The sequence below is a fragment of the Cupressus sempervirens genome, chromosome 5 (genome assembly GCF_028749045.1).
Source record: "Cupressus sempervirens isolate cs-2001-9-10 chromosome 5, ASM2874904v1, whole genome shotgun sequence".
Lineage (NCBI taxonomy): Eukaryota > Viridiplantae > Streptophyta > Pinopsida > Cupressales > Cupressaceae > Cupressus > Cupressus sempervirens.
Window position 1 is genome coordinate 926311829 of NC_143122.1, and position 19730 is coordinate 926331558.

At 35.6% G+C, this 19730-nt stretch overlaps 1 long non-coding RNA gene across 2 annotated transcripts in view; it reads left to right on the forward strand.

Moving 5' to 3' along the window:
- The first annotated feature begins 11861 nt into the window (after positions 1-11861).
- LOC149558993 (uncharacterized) overlaps positions 11862-19730 on the forward strand; it is a 34727-nt gene continuing 26858 nt past the window's right edge. For both annotated transcript variants that reach the window (XR_016365096.1, XR_016365097.1), the window contains exon 1: positions 11862-11975. This is a non-coding gene — a long non-coding RNA (uncharacterized LOC149558993). The remainder of the gene's footprint in view (positions 11976-19730) is intronic.

The following is a 19730-nucleotide window of genomic DNA, read 5'->3' on the forward strand; positions in this document are numbered from 1 at the left end:
TTCCTACTATGTAATACCGATGATCTCTTTGGTGATTTGGGATGTTATGCATGGAGGCATGGCTAGGGCCCACGATGGTCTAATGATGCTATTAACGGTTGGGAGGAACCGTGCACTTAGTTTATTTTGTTGATCTTTATGATGGATGTATATGACTTCTATGATGATGCATCATAAGTATCATGTGATTATCTTTACTTTGATGTATCATGGATTAGAATAGGATGATGTACCTTATTCTACATATGTATATTCTTTTAAGCCTTCATACCTTGTGACATGTACAGTGGATGAATGAGCAATTGGATATGTAATAACTGAACATTGGACTTATCATTATTTATTCATGTGGATGTTGTACTAGATGGATTCATGTAAGTACTCACGTTAAGGGATCTCAAAGAATGTAATCTGTTGTGTATGTTATGTTTACTCTTTAGATGGACATTGCTATTGCTTCCGTTATTGCGAATAAGTTATATGTGGTATTTACTTTCATGCAATTTCAAAAAAAAAAAAAATGTTACCAAACTTAGTGAAATTCTAGGTTAATTCTTTGGATCCCTTGGCGGGGCATTACAAAACTTGCATATCCTCCTATGACTTGAAATTCATGGTGACTCTTGAAAAAATATCCTTGGTAGTGCGGATGCCACATTTAAAGAAACACAGAGCACTGACACCTTGAGTCTTGGCAAGAGGAGTACCTTGGATGGCAAACAGGGGACACCACCAAATGTTCTGTTGATTTAAGAATAGCCCATTGCAAAACTCATCACCAGCCCAATGAAGCCAAGGTTTAACAACTTCCTAGGCTTTTTAGATGCTCTTTATAACAAAAGAACCTTGTATGACCACTGGTTCACGCATAGTGAGAAGGGTCTGAAAACCAATCCTCTTCCATGTTAGTATGTTAACAGGGAAGCTAGAAGAAATGCAATGCCTTACTAGTATCTTCTAGGTTTCATCTCTAGAAATAGCTCTGATAATCCATTTAGCACAGAGGGAAAGGCCCTACTTTCGAGTGGAAAGTAGGCCAAGACCCCCAGATTCCCTTGGGAGACAACAGAAATCCCAAGCAACTCTATGAAAACCATGATGGTCAGAACCAGAGGCCCAAAGAAAATCTCTGAGAAAATGTTCTAGTTTGAGATAGGAAGCTTTGGAGGGAGCCCAACAGGAAGAATAATGCACATGGGTGGCAGCCAAAATCTTAGAACAAATCTGGAATTTACCAGCAAGAGAAAGCGGCTTAGTGATCCAATAATCAAGGTTTTTGCTAATCTTTGCAAGCACAACATTCCAAAGTTCCATAGGGGAAGCTTGGAAAGCAAAGGGAATGCCAAGAAAGTAGAAGATTTCTCCATGAGTAACCCATTTCCATTGAAACTGGCTGAGCCAAGGTGGAGCTCGCAAGAAAGACTGGCGGTAACAAAGCATTTTATGCCATTGAATGGCAGAGTTAGAGGCTTGACAAAAAGTGTCCAGACAATTTAAAGCATTTTTAATTTTTTCTTCATCTTCAAGAAGAGTAAGAAAAGAATCATCAACAAAATGATCATTGACTAACTGGGAGGAAGTATCAGGCAAGGAAATGCCACAGACCAGTCCTGAAGACACAGAGTGAGTAAGTAAATAACCAAAACCTTCAGCAACAAGGACATAAAGCGTTGGAGGTAGCGAACAACCTTGCCTGATGGAGCGAAAAAGTCTAAAAGCTTCAGATTGTGAATTATTGATGGTGCTACAAGCATTAGCGTCACCAAAGAGCATCTCCACGGACTGAAGGAAATTGGGACCAAAACCCAGAGCCTGAAGCATAGCCAAAATGAAAGGCCATTCAATGCGATCATAGGCTTTAGCAAAATCTATCTTTAAAAAGATAGCCTGCTACTTGGACTTACGGGCCCATTCCATACCTTCCCAGATAGCAATGATGTTGTCAAGAATATATCTGGATTTGATGAAGCCAGTTTGTTCAGGCTACACAATTAAAGGTAGCATATGGCAGATTTTGAGAGAGAGCACCTTGGCAATGATCTTATAAGACACATTCAGGAGGGTGATGGGCCTCTAGTTGCATATGTCCTCAGCATCACCAGCTTTAGGTATGAATTTAATATTGCCTTTATTTATGATCGCTCCTAAGCTTTTAGAATGATATGCTTCGAGATAGACTTTGTGCAAATCAGGACCAATTTTATCCCAAAGATGTTTGTAAAATTCATAGGGAAATCCATCACACCCAGGGGATTTGTCATCCGCCATGGAGTAAACTGCCTCTTTAAGGTCTCGGAGGAAAAGAAGTTGCTCACAGAAAGCATGTTGCTCAACCGTGAGGCGGTTTGGAGTAACAGCAATACACTTTCTGAGAGCCTCCTCTTGAGCAACCAAATTGCCCTGCGAAGCAAAGACGTTCTCATAGTGAAGAACAAATGCTTGCAGGATGTCGGGCAGACTGGAAAGAACATCAGTTCCCTATTTTATCTATTTAATCCCAACATTGGTATGACGGGCTCGGAGAGCCTAGAAGAACTCCTTCGAGGCTTTGTCACCAACCTCCAACCAGTGGAGACGGGCTTTGATTTGGGCTCCTTGGGCAGCATAATTATCAGCAATTTTCTTATCATGGCGAAGCTTGGCAAGCTGAATTTGTAAATCCACATCAAAGGGGTTGAAGGTGAGAGCTTCAAAGGCTTTTTTGAGGGCAAGGGTGTTGGCTTCATAAGACCATTTTCTGAAGATTGCTAGGTGATGCTCGTAGATGCACAAAAATCGAGCAGTTCTGGTAATGGCATCATTCCACCATTGAATCCAACCTCGATGGGAATGCAGACGTGGCTCTAAATTCTAGACACGTTGGATGTGGAAGATGGTGGAAGCATGCAACAACACAAACGTGTTGAGGAAGAATTGAGACTTGGCCACCTTAGGGACAACTGTTTGCCAAGAAATGCCAAAATAAATGGGATAGTGGTCTGACAACATCACATCTATTAGGGGAATGATAGGTAAATCATGATCTTCAAAAAAGGATAAAAAAGATTGCGCTGAGATCATAGCACGATCAAGACGTTTCAAAATACGGTCAAGACTGGCTTGAAAATTGGACCAAGTGTGCCAGGCCCCACTACCATGGTGGCAGTTTGTATTGGGATCAAAAAGGCCCAATTTATGTCGCATGTAAAACTAGGCTTCTCTTTCCCCAGTTGTCCAATGGAAAGGCAAAATGCCATCTTTGTCAGAGGCCACTTCAACCATATTCAAATCCCCACATAGGACCCCAGAAGCTGGCGAAAAGTTGTCAGCAAGCAAAACCCACATTTGTGCCCTTTCCACAGCATCATTGGAGGCATGAACATTAATGACTCCAAAAGAACGATTGTTAATAGAAAGCAAAAGCCAAATAATACGGTGTGTGGGGTCAGAACCGTGCGAGATAATAGCAGAATGAAGGCAAGGTGATAGGAGAGTAACTACACCACCTTGGCCAGCTTCATGTTGAGAAGAAAACATAACTCTATCCTTCCAAATGATGTGACATGCAACAGAAAGCATGAAACCAAAAATCTTAACTTCTTGTAGGCAAAGAAAATCTAAATTCCCAAGTCTATGACGGGTATCCCAGACATAGAACTTTCTGGGGAGGTCTGTAAGACCTCAAACATTCCATAAGAGGAAGTTCATGAGAACTCTTCCATATCATCCTCATCCTCCAGAGAGGAGTAGCTATTTTGTAAAAAGGTTGAAACTGGGTGGAAGTTAGACGGGAAATCCTTTGGACTTACAGCCTGCCATTTTACCCCTGATATCTCTGCACGTCTAGGAGGACTGCGAGAATGTCTTGTTTATGGTGGTACTATGGAAGAAATTGCAAGAGGAGTACGAGACCTAGCTAAGGGCGAGGCCCTGGCGGCCACCTTGATCCCCTATGAACCAGCAGGGTTTAAAACCTGCGAAACCCTCGGAACAAGTGCAATGGAAGCCGCTGGCGTCTCCACGCTAGCAGGCGTTGATACTTTTGTGGAAGTAGGAGGAATCACAATAACTGCCGCATAGGATGGCTCCGGGGCCAAGGGATTCAAGGCAGGCTTGCCCTTGCGCCCAACAGTAATCCATTCTTTTTTTTTTCCTTCAACCTATTTGACAAGCGCCGCTTTAGGCTGGGGTTTGACCCTAGGCGTAGCCAAAGGGCAATCCCTGATCTTGTATTCTACAGACTAGCACCTATAACAGGTGTTAGGTAGGTTCAAGTAAAGCACCTTCTGTGAGAAGGTTTGAGTTCCAATCTGGATTTCCATAGAATCCTTGAGATCTTTGGAAAGATCAACTTCAATGCAAACATGCCGCTGAGGGTGAGCATTAAAAAATTTCTCAAGCTCCTTGGTAACAACTATGCCAAGGGCTTGGGCAATAGACTTAATGAAAGGCCAGCAGGGCAAGGGTAGACCTGGGAATTCAACCCATACACGAACCCTAAGCTTTTTGTCATCTGAGATAGTGAAGTCTCAGGATCATTTCTGAAAAACAAGCAAAGAGGAACGCACAGACCAAGGGCCATTGGTAAAGACTGTGTCTGCTTGCGATGGGGTAGCAAAGTGAAATAAAAAGAAACCTTTGGTAAGGTTTTGCACAGCATCAAGGCGGACTCCATGAGGAGTCCAACATTTGTTGACCCATTCTCTGAGCATAGCTTCAGGAGGAGTCCTACCAACAAAATACCCTATCAAGGTATGTTGTTCTAACCAGTCACATGCAGCATCAAATTCTTGCAAAGGAAGGATAATATCAAGATTACCTCAAGGAAAACCTTCGGGACAAACTTGCGCAGGCGTTTGTTTGGTGGCGGCGCCATGGCAGTCCGAAGCAGCAGTGCAAACACCATAAACATTTGGTTCACCACTAGCTAGAGCCATTATATCCTAACCTAAAGCTCCCACAGTAAATGCGGTATGACAAGTGCTAATAGAAGGGGAGTGCAAGCAAAGGGCCGTATGCAAAAAAAATTGAAAGTTCACATGTAGCAAGAAAACCCTAGCAGAGCGTTTTCCCGAGCAAGTTCTTTACCCACCCAAAGGAATCCCCCCCCCCCCCCCCCCCAATTCTATATTGATCTAGAGTATTTTGTAAGCTGTTCTTCCTATTTTGTAATAATCTAAATTTTTTTGTAGACCGTCTTAGCAAGTATAGATAGAGTTTTAGGTTTAGGTTTAGGTTTAAGTTTAGGGAAAGTTTTTGGGATATAAAATTATGGGGATAAGAAATTTGTAGGAGAGCAAATGTATATACTGTTCATTTGATGAATTAATTAAGAAGAATTTTATCATATATAACTCTTGCTAGTGTTGGTTCCTTTTGATATTGCCTTTGTTGAATTTATCTCTACACCAAAAATGGTGACCCCCCATATTTAATACAAAATAACTCTAAAAAATGAAACCCTTTGAAATAAAAAGCATAGATCTAAAAGTCAAACCAAACCTCTCATAAATAGAACAGGGGCATGAAAATTTGGAGCTATGATACCATGTTGTAGTTGATGAAAGATCAACCCCATAGCTCCCAAGAATCACTAAATGCAAACACCTATCACAAAAAGAGAGAAGCAAAAGCTATGGAGGTTGGAATTCCTAGATCCACAGATGAGACATTCTTGATGTGCAAAAGAAAAATTGCTATTATCAAAAGTGAAAGAATAAATGACAAAGAGATCAATCCTTATAAAAGTAGATCAAAACCCTAAAAGGAATCTAACCTAGGTTGCATGATAATAATTAATAAAATAATTAATTATTATATGCCCAAAGTTTAGCTTAAGTAAACTAGAGATAATAAGTGACTTAATAATTCAATCAAAATAATTTAATTAATAAGGCAATACCTTATTATTCTAACAGGGACAACAGGGGTAAGTGGTTGAGGATTGATTCCTCTCTTCTTGAAGTTAGTTTCGGGGCCCTTATACATTGTTAAATCTGCCACATTGAATGTAACTAGAATCTATGATGACTTTACATACCTTGTTGAGAATCTTGCTATTAATAATGATAATTTGTTTGTCTTCTATTTTTATTTCAAAGCTATCTAAAGTAATTGAAGCAACACTTAAGCTCTTCATTGCCTCTACATCTGACACTTTATTCTCTATTTGTGAGCTGATCCTATTAGTGAACATATTCAAGAGAAACTAGCAATTAATATATTGGATATCCTTTACTATTTATGTTTCAAAGGAAAATTAAAATATTATGCTTGAGTGGACCAAATTAATGGAGATAATATTAGATGTTAACTATGTCAAGCTCTTGGTTTCAAACAATGTAGAAGGAGGTCCTACTTCAATATGCAATCTCAATTAATATGCATAGGACATCAGGTGGAGCTGAAAAATGCAACATGTTTGCATTTTTGATATAGGTCATTAATGTAAATGTGGTATAGGTCATTAATGTAAACGTGGTGCATTTTTTCAGCTCCACCTATTTTCCATGCATATGGAACATTGTTGCACATGCATTCTCAATTCAGACTAATTAAATCCTAGTTTGGATGAGAGGGAGAGAAACCAAAGCCATATGGATGCTTAAGTGGCTATAGACAATGATTCTTCACAAGATATCAAGAAGCAAGGTACCACTCTACAAGCGCTCATCTCAAGTGGGCTTGAGATTAAATTTCCTGGGGAGTATGGTGCAGTAGCACCATCTTTACAATAAGATCTTTTCTTGGGATTCGTACATATCATTGCGGAGCCATTCTTCCCCATTCTATATTGATCTAGAGTATTTTGTAAGCTGTTCTTCCTATTTTGTAATAATCTAGAATTTTTTGTAGACCGTCTTAGCAAGTATAAATAGAGTTTTAGGTTTAGGTTTAGGTTTAAGTTTAGGGAAAGTTTTTGGGATATAAAATTATGGGGATAAAAAATTTGTAGGAGAGCAAATGTATATACTATTCATTTGATAAATTAATTAAGAAGAATTTTATCATATATAACTCTTGCTAGTGTTGGTTCCTTTTGATATTGCTTTTGTTGAATTTATCTCTACACCAAAAATGGTGACCCCCCAGATTTAATACAAAATAACTCTAAAAAATGAAACCCTTTGAAATAAAAAGCATAGATCTAAAAGCCAAACCAAACCTCTCATAAATAGAATAGGGGCATGACAATTTGGAGCTCTGATACCATGTTGAAGTTGATGAAAGATCAACCCCATAGCTCCCAAGAATCACTACATGCAAACACTTGCCACAAAAAGAGAGAAGCAAAAGTTATGGAGGTTGGAATTCTTAGATCCATAGATGAGACATTCTTGATGTGAAAAAAAAAAATTGCTATTATCAAAAGTGAAAGAATAAATGACAAAGAGATTAATCCTTATAAAAGTAGATCAAAACCCTAACATGAATCTAACCTATGTTGCATGATAATAATTAATAAAATAATTAATTATTATATGCCCAAAGTTTAGCTTAAGTAAACTAGAGATAATAAGTGACTTAATAATTCAATCAAAATGTTTTAACTAATAAGGCAATACTTTATTAGTCTAACAGGGATAACAGGGGTAAGTGGTTGAGGATTGATTCCTCTCTTCTTGAAGTTAGTTTTAGGGCCCTTTATACATTGTTAAATTTGCCACATTGAATGTAACTAGAATCTATGATGACTTTACATACCTTGTTGAGAATCTTGCTATTAATAATGATAATTTGTTTGTCTTCTATTTTTATTTCATAGCTATCTAAAGTAATTGAAGCAACACTTAAGTTCTTCATAGCCTCTACATCTGACACTTTATTCTCTATTTGTGAGCTGATCCTGTTAGTGAACATATTCAAGAGAAACTGGCAATTAATATATTAGATATCCTTTACTATTTATGTTTCAAAGGAAAATTAAAATATTATGCTTGAGTGGACCAAATTAATGGAGATAATATTAGATGTTAACTATGTCAAGCTCTTGGTTTCAAACAATGTAGAAGGAGGTCCTACTTCAATATGCAATCTCAATTAATATGCATAGGACATCAGGTGGAGCTGAAAAATGCAACATGTTTACATTTTTGATATAGGTCATTAATGTAAACGTGGTGCATTTTTTCAGCTCCACCTATTTTCCATGCATATGGAATGTTGTTGCACATGCATTCTCAATTTAGACCAATTAAATCTTAGTTTGGATGAGAGGGAGAGAAACCAAAGCCATATGGATGCTTAAGTGGCTATAGACAATGATTTTTCACTACTTACATTGTAGTTCTATCACTGAGTTCCTTATTTTGACTATTGCTACATTTTACATTTTGATGTTATTATAAGTAATATTTTATTTCCTTTTTTGAAATGTGTCATGCCTTCATTCATTAAAATTGATCTCTAGTAATCGCAACCATATTGGTAACATGTTGATCTTAATCTTCTTAAAATTGTTGTTAGAACACTATAGATCGTAATATGCATATAACACACTCACCAATGCAACAAAAATGGAACATATCTTGAAAATTTTCAACATCTTCTGTAACGCTAATTAATCATATTTTGTTGTATTCGGTTATAGGATACCGAGTAGTAGAATTGAATGAGAAATTGAGGTTGTAGGCTAAAAAAACATCTCTCCATCACTTTAGGGTAATTCCATGTAAGGATTGAATCTATATATGGTTTGAATCTAGAAGGAAAGTAATGATGACAATATTTTTTAAAGATTCTTGAATAATGTTGTTTTGCTACATGTTTGGTGCTAAATGAGGGACATCAATCAATGATCTTATCCATCTTATTCCAATTGGATAAAATGTTACCAAGGCTGCTCTAATTGTAGTAATATGTAAAGGATAATATTGTAATATAAAAATATTTGGTTGATCCCCCCTTGAAAAGAGTTTGAATCCCATCCTATATCTTGCAAGGTTGCAAAGAGACACACCCTTCCAAGCATATATTGGTTGGTTATAAGTGGGTGTTACACACAATGTTTAAAATAAGGATAATTTCTCAACTATTTGTAAGATACAAGTTCTCACATCATCTGCCCTTACCAAAGTCACTATTCAAAACTCAACTCCTTAAACACCAAACAAATAAGATTCTCATGATTTAAAAAAAAACTAGGGTTGTCGTCAAAGTTTCAACGACCATTAGTCAATCTATCGATAGGTGTTGTCATTGATGACATGGCAATGTCATCAAAATCTCATAGGATTTCAATGAAGTTTTGTCGATGTTTCAACGAGGCCTACCATTGATGGCATGGAAAGCTCGTCGATACCAATCTCCTAATCATCAAAGTTTCGATGTTTCCTAGTAATGGTCTGACATCACCTCGTGACAAAGATTGGGATCATTTTTTACAGGGTTGTCCATCAATATATAAATAGCCTTGGATTTCATCATAATTTTGATGAAATTATAGCAATGCGATTTTTTGACCATTGTTCATCAAAATATTGACCAACCCTTATTGAAAAAAAGGTACAAATTTACTAGTGTCCGTGGTTATTGGATCATCTATGCCTACCATGCTTATCTTCTAAAAGTTCACATTAGTCCACTTTATTCATATTTTGATTATATTATTCTCATATAATAAAGAGGTGCATGATTTTCATGATGATATGCTAATGTCGCTCAACATATTGCGATCCTCTATTTAGCACTTTATGTTAATTTATCTTGACTAGTTGGGTGCATGATTAAAGGTAAAATTAATGCCTTCACATTTATGATGCTTTCTTGAACATAAATTCCTACATTTTGGTGTTTAATGACTATGTCATTTTGTGTGGTCGTTGACATATTTCTATACTCATTGAACTTTATTACATCTATCTTAGTGCACAGAAAATTTACTCTCCTCCAACCTATTTGCATGAAATTTATGTAGCTAACTAGAGGGGAACAAATGATTCATTAATATTCTCTATAAAATCTAAGCACAGGTAAGACTACCACATGATTCATAGATATTAATAGATATTATCACATTTCTGTGGGTGCTCCAAACTATAATTTATTCACTCTATTATTTCAAGAGTGATCTTGATCAAAATCTCTATTTTATTTTTTATTCCTTTTAATTAGGAAAAATACATTATCATTTTAAATGTTTGTATGATGTTAGTCATTCTTTGATTTCTATTTTATACATTATTCGTTATACATTATTCATGTAGAATGAATGAGGTGCCATCTATACCTTGTGATCTTTTTATAGGTATCCACACATTTACTGTCTTATTGGTTACAAATATTTAATTTGACATGCATTTTCATTATTATTTGCATGCAAGTCAATGTGGGGGGAATATTTAATGGTAGAAAATGCATGACTCATCATTTTTCACAATCATTTTGCACTTACTTTAGCTTGATTAACCTTTATACAATACTAAACAAACAAATAACATACTTTTATCCAAGTGTGAGCATATAACTAAAGCCTTACCCAAAACTGACTTTTCTTGGATCCCATAAGGTTAATAAATCCCCCGATGCCCCTCTTGCTTGAATATCCTCACACTGTCATAGACCTATTCTCTTCTTAAATTGACTATTTCTTCTATTGAAAGTTTAGATTCTTGAATTATGATAATTTCTTAATCTAATAAAGCATTCATTATATCCCTGGAAGCATTGTTGTGTCATATTATGTTTTAGATGGAGTATCTGAATTCATATTAACATTGTTGCTTTGATTATTTATTTTCCTTGAGTCCACCCTATATGCAGTTTTTGATCTTTGTGAGGCAATATACTCCTTGGGGGGAAATTTATTTCAGGAACCATAAAAGGGCCTTCTACCTTGACCCTTGCTACTTATATCAATGATTTTCTTTTCATGACGACCTAGCTCCATACAATTTGCCCCTATTGCAAAATTAGGGATTGAAATCAACAAGAGAACGATCCACATCCCTCAAGATCCTCTAATTTTGGGATACACAAAAAACCTTGAATGATCTAAGATCCATTTCTTCAAATATTGTCAATTCTTAGGCTTCTTAAGGAGAAAAAGGTTGTGCCTATGCATGGATTTCCTCTGCTTGGTCAATTCCAAATTCAGGCTTTTGAGAGCACATTCTTGGGCCTCTTTTCTTCGTCAACACTGTTGACTAGGAGGTTCCATCCTTCATCCTCTTGACTTCGATAATCAGGTGTAAATGGATTAGGGTTGAGAGCAAAATTCATAGTCTACATTTTGTCAATTGTGTGCAAGTGATCTAATTACTAGATGCAAAGATCTCAAGTTAAGCAAATCTCAATTTTAATAAAGAGTGCAAAATAATATAAATTTATAAAAAATAATAAACATTTATATACTTCAATATTAAAAATTAGTGATATATGTAAAAATATAAAATTTAGTAAATAAATTTCTATAATTCAAACAAATTCTATTTTAAAATTAATATGAGAGTATATATATTAACCATGATTGTTAATAATTTATTAATAAAAATAAATTTCTAAATTCATATTAATATATTTAAAAAAATTAAAAACTAATTTTATCATGAATTATAAAAATCAATATATATTTATATTAGAAATCAAATACTATAATATTAATAATAAATTTTAACTATTTATTAATAATTTCAATCTGCTCCATCGAAGTAATAATAATATATTAATAATTTTGTAAGTGTAATATTTAGATTTTGTAAAATTATAGACCATCAATAAAAAAAAGTTTGTCATATAAGGTCTAGAAGTGAAAAAATAGGCCATAAATTAACTATTTGCTAAGGTCTAGAAGGTATAGATTTAGTTGGAATGAATCATTTGATTTGGGCGGTTTTATTTTATTTTTCAAAAACCAAACAAACATATAAGTTCGAAATTAGAAATTGAGAAACAAAAACATCATATTGCATTGGAAGACAGATACAACAGGCCCCACTTAGCGCATTGCAGGCTTGCTTCATCGGTTTCCCTGTTGTTTCCCAGAATGGTAGACGCAAGTGAGTGGTTTCTTCACAATATCTTAATACAAATATCTTGTTCACATGGCTAATAAATAAGCAATGACATACTGTGTTTAGAATCGTTATTTTGCCTGTTGAAACCCCTGCGTGTCAGAAACCCTAGCTCTTAACAGATCGAATTCAAGCGCTCTCTTGATCCCCAAGAGATGGACTCAAGGGGCTTCTCCTCGTTTTCTCCTACCATCTTTTCTCTCTGGATTCAAATTCTTGTATTTTCAAGGAGAGATGCCTGTTTAAGTGGGTTGACTTCCAAGGTCAAGGGTATGCCTGTGGTTTATGATGTGACGCCATTCGATTTCATCTGCAGATTGCAAAGAGTGTTTGCATCCTACCCATTATGGTGCAGAGGGCACGCCGAATTCAATGCAAACTTTTTCAAACAGTGTATTGGTTTGCCTCTGTCACTCAATAGAAAAAGTAAGAGTGTTGAGATATTGAACAGATCTAGAGCCCTAAAAACACTTTTGGGTTTTAAGGACAAATGCCTTGTTGAAGTTCTTAAGAAATAATATTATATCTTCAGTGGCATTCTATGTTCTATAGCTGGAAGGATGTGGAAGCAATCGAGATGAAGCACTCTACATACAGTTCAAATATTACAAGATAAGTGCCTACTTGAACTGCATATGTGAGTGTGTACAGATAAATGTCTTGTTGAAGAAGACAACTATTTTCTTGAATCTTCATGGATATTGCTTGCTTTTATAAAACATGTAAGATAATTTTCATGGATATTGCCTGTTTTCTAGAAACAAGTAAGATAATTTTCATGGATATTGCATGTTTTATAAGCAAGATAAGTGTTGTCTTCAATAATGTTGATGTGTAAAGCAAGCAAATCTAATCTTCATAGATATTGCATGCTTTTTTATTGCAAACAAGATAATTGATCTGTAAAGTGAGCAAATCTAATCTTCATACTATTGTATTCTTCTTGAAATTTTAAAAATCTGATCATGAGAGTGATCTTCATGTATATCGGAGGTTTTTATAAGGGATGTTATTTCATATTTCTAAGAAAAAATGAATGTTTATGAGAGGAATTTTTATGGATATTGCGTGTCATTGTCAAGCAATAGACATTGCATATTTTTTAAGGCAGATTTGGCATGTTTTTCAATTAGAGAATGAAGGGTCTGGTTTAGACGAATTCTCACGGATAATGTATTTTATTATTATTAAGGACCGAAGAGTTTAATTGTGTTGGTTGCTTAACTAGGAGCAAGTACAAACAGAGCTTTATGGACATTTTTTGTTATTTAAATGAACGAGAGAACTTGAGATAATGACTAGTGAAATGTGAAGAAGCATGCCTTTATTCTTCTCCCCTATATAAGAATGAATGTTTTGAGGGGCGTCTTTATTGTTTCCTCAATATAATGAAGCAATCGTTTTAAAGCATGTATTTATTCCCGTCATCGGTATTATCATATTCAAAGTTTTACAATTTACTGGAAGTTAATTTTTTAGCTGTAACAGATTTTTCCTATTGTAGCAAGAATTAGACACTTGCCAATACCACTGGGCTTTAGTTTGAAGCATTTGACTCAATAATAGATGCTTGAGAGTTTGTGGCATAACGATGTAGATGTATTTTGTCCTTCCTTACGGAAACTTAACTCAGGGAGGGAGTTTATGCTATGTAGTTTGGTATATTGGCTTGCTTAAGAATGTTTATCATTTTGGTATTTTGTTGAGGTCTCTTTAGATATAATTATTATCAAGTGGATTACTGATGAAGGGGCAAATTTGGCATTATCTTCTTTTCTGAAAGCTATGTCTGTAGTAGTGACATCGACTTTAATCTTTGGCAGGGTTTCTCTATATTTAGGAGGTACTAGGTTTGCTCCAACTGAACTCCAAATTTCAATTGTCATTTTCCCCCTCATTGATTGAGGCAGCTAGCATTAAGTTGGGAACCACTGCTGTTTTTAGGAATCAGCTCTTTTAGAAGTACCATTCCCTGCTCAAGTTAAAAAAAAGACAGTTTAAAGAATTGTGGGGATACTAGTAGGTTTTATGGGTTTGAGAAAAGTACTGTTGTTATTACATTTTATTTTTCTAGTGCTATATTGATCGCAATAGATGTGTGTGGTTTCTTATACTCATGGGATAGTTTGTTGCCGCGTTGAGTTTATCATCATGTAATGTTGATTTTCTGTACTAAACATTTGCTAGTTTTTATAACAAATCTCAATTGTTATCTGCAATTGATTTTGTTTTCATCTGAGTTCTTTAAGCTGTTGTAGTCAACCACCCTTCATTGAGTCCTTGACTGCTGATCTGCATCAAAAATGGTATCCAGGCAAAGGTATGGGAAGTTTTGGTAAGTGTTTGAGGAAATAGTAGATGTAAGTGTTTGAGGAAATAGTAGATATAAATGGATTTCAAGCGGGTTTACTGGTAGATGGTGTGGAAGAGTTGAAGCATAAAAAACTGCAGAGTTAAACCCTTAATTCTATTACATATATTGTTATTTTCAATAACTCCTGACTTTCTCTGATCATGGATCCAAGTTACCACCCCACGGGATGAACATGGTCATTAAAGACTTTATGGAACACCAAAGCATTAAATCAATATCATATTCTATCTCGTCAAGCCAATGCATAGCCATTAGGCCTAGTTTGTCTATCTGTTATGGAACATGAACAATATTGATTACAAATGACTCACCATGAACTCATATGACTTTTATAACCTTAATGACATCATCAAATGGTCGTTTTGACTTTATAGACTCATTGCCTTCCTAGATTTTCCATGTAGGCCTCATGGCGACCCTTTGTGTCCTAGGTGCTCTTGCACCACAATGCTTCACTTTTGTGAGCATCACTTAGATGCAATAAGTGCTAATTGTTCCATTCATTCTCATGAGAGATGGGTTCATGTGAACCACTACTCTTCAAACATGGTTAATGAATTCGACTCAAAAATCTACACAATTAAATCCTAATAGCAATATCATAATCTACAAATAATGTAGAAAAGTCAAGATTGTAGTGACCCCAAACTTTCAAGGTATGGTAAATGAGCGATGTTCTGTTAATATTCATAGTGGAACTTATTAAGATGAAATTGTTTGCGATATAACGATTATTGATGCATGCTATATTTTACTTGGAAGAGCATGGCAATATGATGGGAAACTTATCCATGGCAGTGGAACAAACTATTGCTGTTTCCTGTGCATATGCAATAGGCATATTAATTGTTAATGCATAACTGATCTTTTCTATATTGACACACACACAAATATAGATATTCATACACACACACGCAGATATATATATATATATATATATAGACAGACACAGACACACAGATATATATATACACACACCTATACATATATACATATATATAATGTATATATGTATATGTGTGTATATATTATGTGTGTAGTTATTCTTTTTATCACTGCATAGTACTATAAATACATTGATTACTTCAAAGCTTCATCCAATCTGCTATCTCATTATGAAGGGGAGATATGGGCATATAAGGAGAGAGAGTAGCAGAGTGCTCCATTCAAGTTGAATAGGTGGCCAAATGGCAGATGCATTTTTGTTCCCCGTAGGAGGCTGGTATGACATATATTTCCATGCCAAATTAAGGGCAATGCACTGGATGTATTTCCATGCCCCTTAGGGGTCTGGTATGACATATATTTCCATGCCCAATTAAGGCCAATATATATATTTCCATGCCCCTTAGGAGGCCAAACAATGGATGTCCTTCCACGCCTCTGAATTTGACCTTACACGGGCTTCCTAGCGTGGATCGGTCATGGGGTAAAGCCTCAAAGGAATCCCACATATAATTTAGGATTATTAAGATGATGATTAGAACTTTTATTGAAACTTGATTGATTACATGTCTTTTGTTTTTTGATAACTAATCTGATTGCAGGATCTACATCAAGAAACCAAGTTAAATTTTGATTTTCTGAGCTCAATCCAAAACCTAGTCAGGAATTTTAGGGTAAATCAAGTAAAGTTCAAATGGGGGACATCGCAATTGCTATCAGAGCCTTGATTACCAGCCTGAGGATCAAGAAGAGGAGACAACGATGCTTAAGTTTATTATATATTTCACTCTAGAAAATGCTTGATCTAAAGAAACTATTCGTAAAATTAACAATTAACAAGACAATAGCTATATTCCAAATGGTCATCTTACAGTCATGATCCACTCCTCTACTTCGCTCAGAGTAACTTTGATATTCAAAACGACAGAGATGAGATATAATTCTTACACAGACAATGTCAACTAACTTTTTCAGGTTGGACTGATGGGCTGCATTTTCTTCACTTTCCTGTATGTATCTATATATATTCTTAATAATATTGGAGTGCAGTTTCTGTTGCTGCTATAGAAGTATTCCTATGATCTGCCTCTCACATTAGACACAGCTTTAAATTTTATTGGGATTCCTCTTGTTTTTTGTTGAGACAACAATGACTGGTGCCAGAATTAAAGAAAGCAGCTACAAATCCCTACAATTTGAAGACCACCTTTATATTCAACATGGATCGTTTATGGAAAGGAATTTTTTTAGGGCTGCAAACATGTATGGAATAATTTGCTACAGTATTCAGTATCTTCCAAGGTAGTTCTATGCCCGTGAATATTACTGCATATCTCAAGTTCCATTTGAATTTGTTAGTCACAGTAAGAACTTCAGTGTCCTATAGAGCTGTAGGCATCACCTATAAAAGCTGAGAACTGATGGGAAATTTTGCTAGCTGTATGATTGCAAAAATAATCTGAATGGTAAATACATGTAGAGATCTGCACCTGTAGTCCCATCTGTGGATATAATTTGACGTACTCTGTTTTGAAGCTTTGGTCCCATTCTCTTTTGATACATTAGCAGTGAGAGGCACTAAAGACAGAAGTGAACTCAAGACTAGCAGGACATATGCTTGGAAATTGTGATGAGAAGGGAGAGTTTGGTAATGGTATAATTGAATTGTACGGTTTACAAGTACACATAATCCACATTGACAACCTCTACTAAATATTCCTGACCCTACAATTTTGCTTAGAGCTTATATGATTTTGTTGGTTGCATTACATGGATCTTGAAATCTGATAGACCTTAATGGTGATGCATTAATCAATGTGTGAGATTTTGACTAGAGATAGTCACATGGTCTAAGTGTACTATTTTAAGAATAGACTCACCGGTTAAGTGTACTTTATTAGGAAGTGTTCTCTACCAGCCGGTGTTTAAGTCAACTCTCATACAAACCCTCATATGTCAAAACAATGAGGAGAGCTATCAGTTCACACAGGAAACAAGACTATATAACATTTTATTTAACAACCTAAATAAGGCTATGATCCTCTATCAACACTCTTAAGTAACACATTGGTGTGGCAAGCCATGCTTTCAAGCATGACAAATTTAGTTATCGAACACAATATTACCGTGTTTCACTCATACCTTTTTCAAACTAGCAAATAGCATAGAAACAAAAACGGTTGATATGCACATCTGCATCGCTTATAGTAACTTGTCACAAGTTTGGATCATCAACTAAGACACTACCAAATTGGAAAAACCTATGTCTGTGATATCCATATGATCAATTCATTGCAAAATAAAAAGGTAAATGAGTAATTCTTGGTCAAGGAATACCGCGAACTGTTATTACAACATTGTGGTATCAAATGAATACACTCAGTCTGAATATCAGACCTAGAAGCATCCACCACTGCCAATAAAGTAATTCAAAATTGTCCAAATCCCAAAAAAATCTGGTGCATCGAATAAAGGAGTGTTGTAATACTCCTTTAGTCGCTTGCATGAATCTCCCTCTTGCATGAATCTTCACTACTTATTGGATTTTGTAGGATAATGAATCCAAGACATCTCATTTTGGGATAGGGGATGTATCAGGAATTAAGTTCTACAAAGCAGGGCCAAAGTCTAATAACATAAAGATGAAAGAGGGAATTTTGGAAACTTTATGACTAGTTATATAATATGAGAATAATGATAGTGAATGAAAAAGATATAAATTCATATCAGAGGACATTGTGTCAAAGCCACGGATGTGTGTCATGCTTCTGATCCTCATCTGAATAAGTGGAAGACTCCTAATTTTCAAGCCTTGCCAATTTCCAAATTGGTTATAACTCACATTCAAATGAAAAGTGAAAACATATATATCTTAGTTGAGTTGTGCAACGTGTGATGATATCAGAGTGGCGCAGCAGGAGGATGATTGCAAATTAGGAGCTGCATACATCACAAATGTTTTTTATCAGTATCATCTTGAACACCCTCTCCATGATTATTTCACTACTGCTCAAGGATGAGCAATTTTGTGAGGGGTGGAATCATATTTGGAAAACTCGCCAAATCTAAAAACTCGCCGAGCCCCCCAAAATTTTAATCGGGAAAAACTCGGCCATTTAAAAAAAAAACTCGGGAAAACTCGGGAACCTAAAAAAACCGCTAAAATTTAATTCAAAATACATTTTTTTGCAAATTTCAATGAGAAGATGCATCTAATGAGTTCATTATAGAGAACACAAAAGAAAGAAGCAGGAGTTTAGATATATATAAATGCATAGTGGGTACAAAATCACATTCTCATGCTGAATGCTGATGGCGGGAAGCATAATAGTAAATAATTTGTGTCAAATTAGAAGTAAAAACATCATTACAATCACATTTTCCTCTTCCTAGCTCTACTAGCATATTGTAACTCTCTATCTTACATAATATATATAGGCTTTTTGCTTTTTTTTTTTAACCAAAAAAAAAAAAAAAATTTAAATAAAAAAAAAAAAAAAAATTAAAAGAAGAGTTTTTCTGAAAAACTCGCCGATTTTTTGCAAAAACTCGGCGATTAGTTGGCGATTTTTTCTGGCGATTAAATCTGAGAAAAACTCGCCAGTCCCAAAAACTCGGCGATTAGTAAAAACTCGCCGATTATTCGGCGATTATGCCAACTATGGGTGGAATGTCATGCCCTGCCAATCTAACTGAATCACAGCCTTATAAATCGTCATTGCCTTAACATGTACAAGTTGTAGATTGGAAACTTATAGAACCATGCAGGCTGACCATGATCTAATTAACCAATTGAAAGGGTTAATATCTAATAAAACATCCAAATAGTACAAGCAGAGGGTCATTTCATTGGCGTATATTTAAGAAAGATGCTGGCCAAATATCTTAGTGTCGCCATTGAATTAATACTACTATTCAAGCCGATTCTCTGTGCACTATGAATGTTACAGTGCTGCTCGACCCCTTTTACACTAGTTTATTAACTAAAGCTAGCCAACTACCATGAATGGAATAAAAGGCACATGTAACTATATTAATTCCATCGCCCAAATAAGGGACAAGGAGGCTACAGCAATTTTCTCAGAGAGAACAAAGAATTCGGCATTGTGATTGATTTCCAAATAACTAAAAGGGCATAGAATAATGAGTGGGAGTCTAATACTTGGTTAAGTGGAAAGTCAGATCAATAGAAGAGGTTACCTGAATGAAAGAATCAGGAAACAGTTGCAGAAGAAATACCAATTCCTGAACGCGTCAAAATTTACGAGTCTTCAAGTCATGAATGTTTTCTTCAAATTGTGGAGCCTGATGTAGGGCCAAATATGGTATAATGTTCTTTTTTTTTAGCTATAACTATAGTAATTGGGTGGTGGCCTTCAATTGTTGGCAGAGATTCTCTATTTTTAGGAGGCACTAGGTTT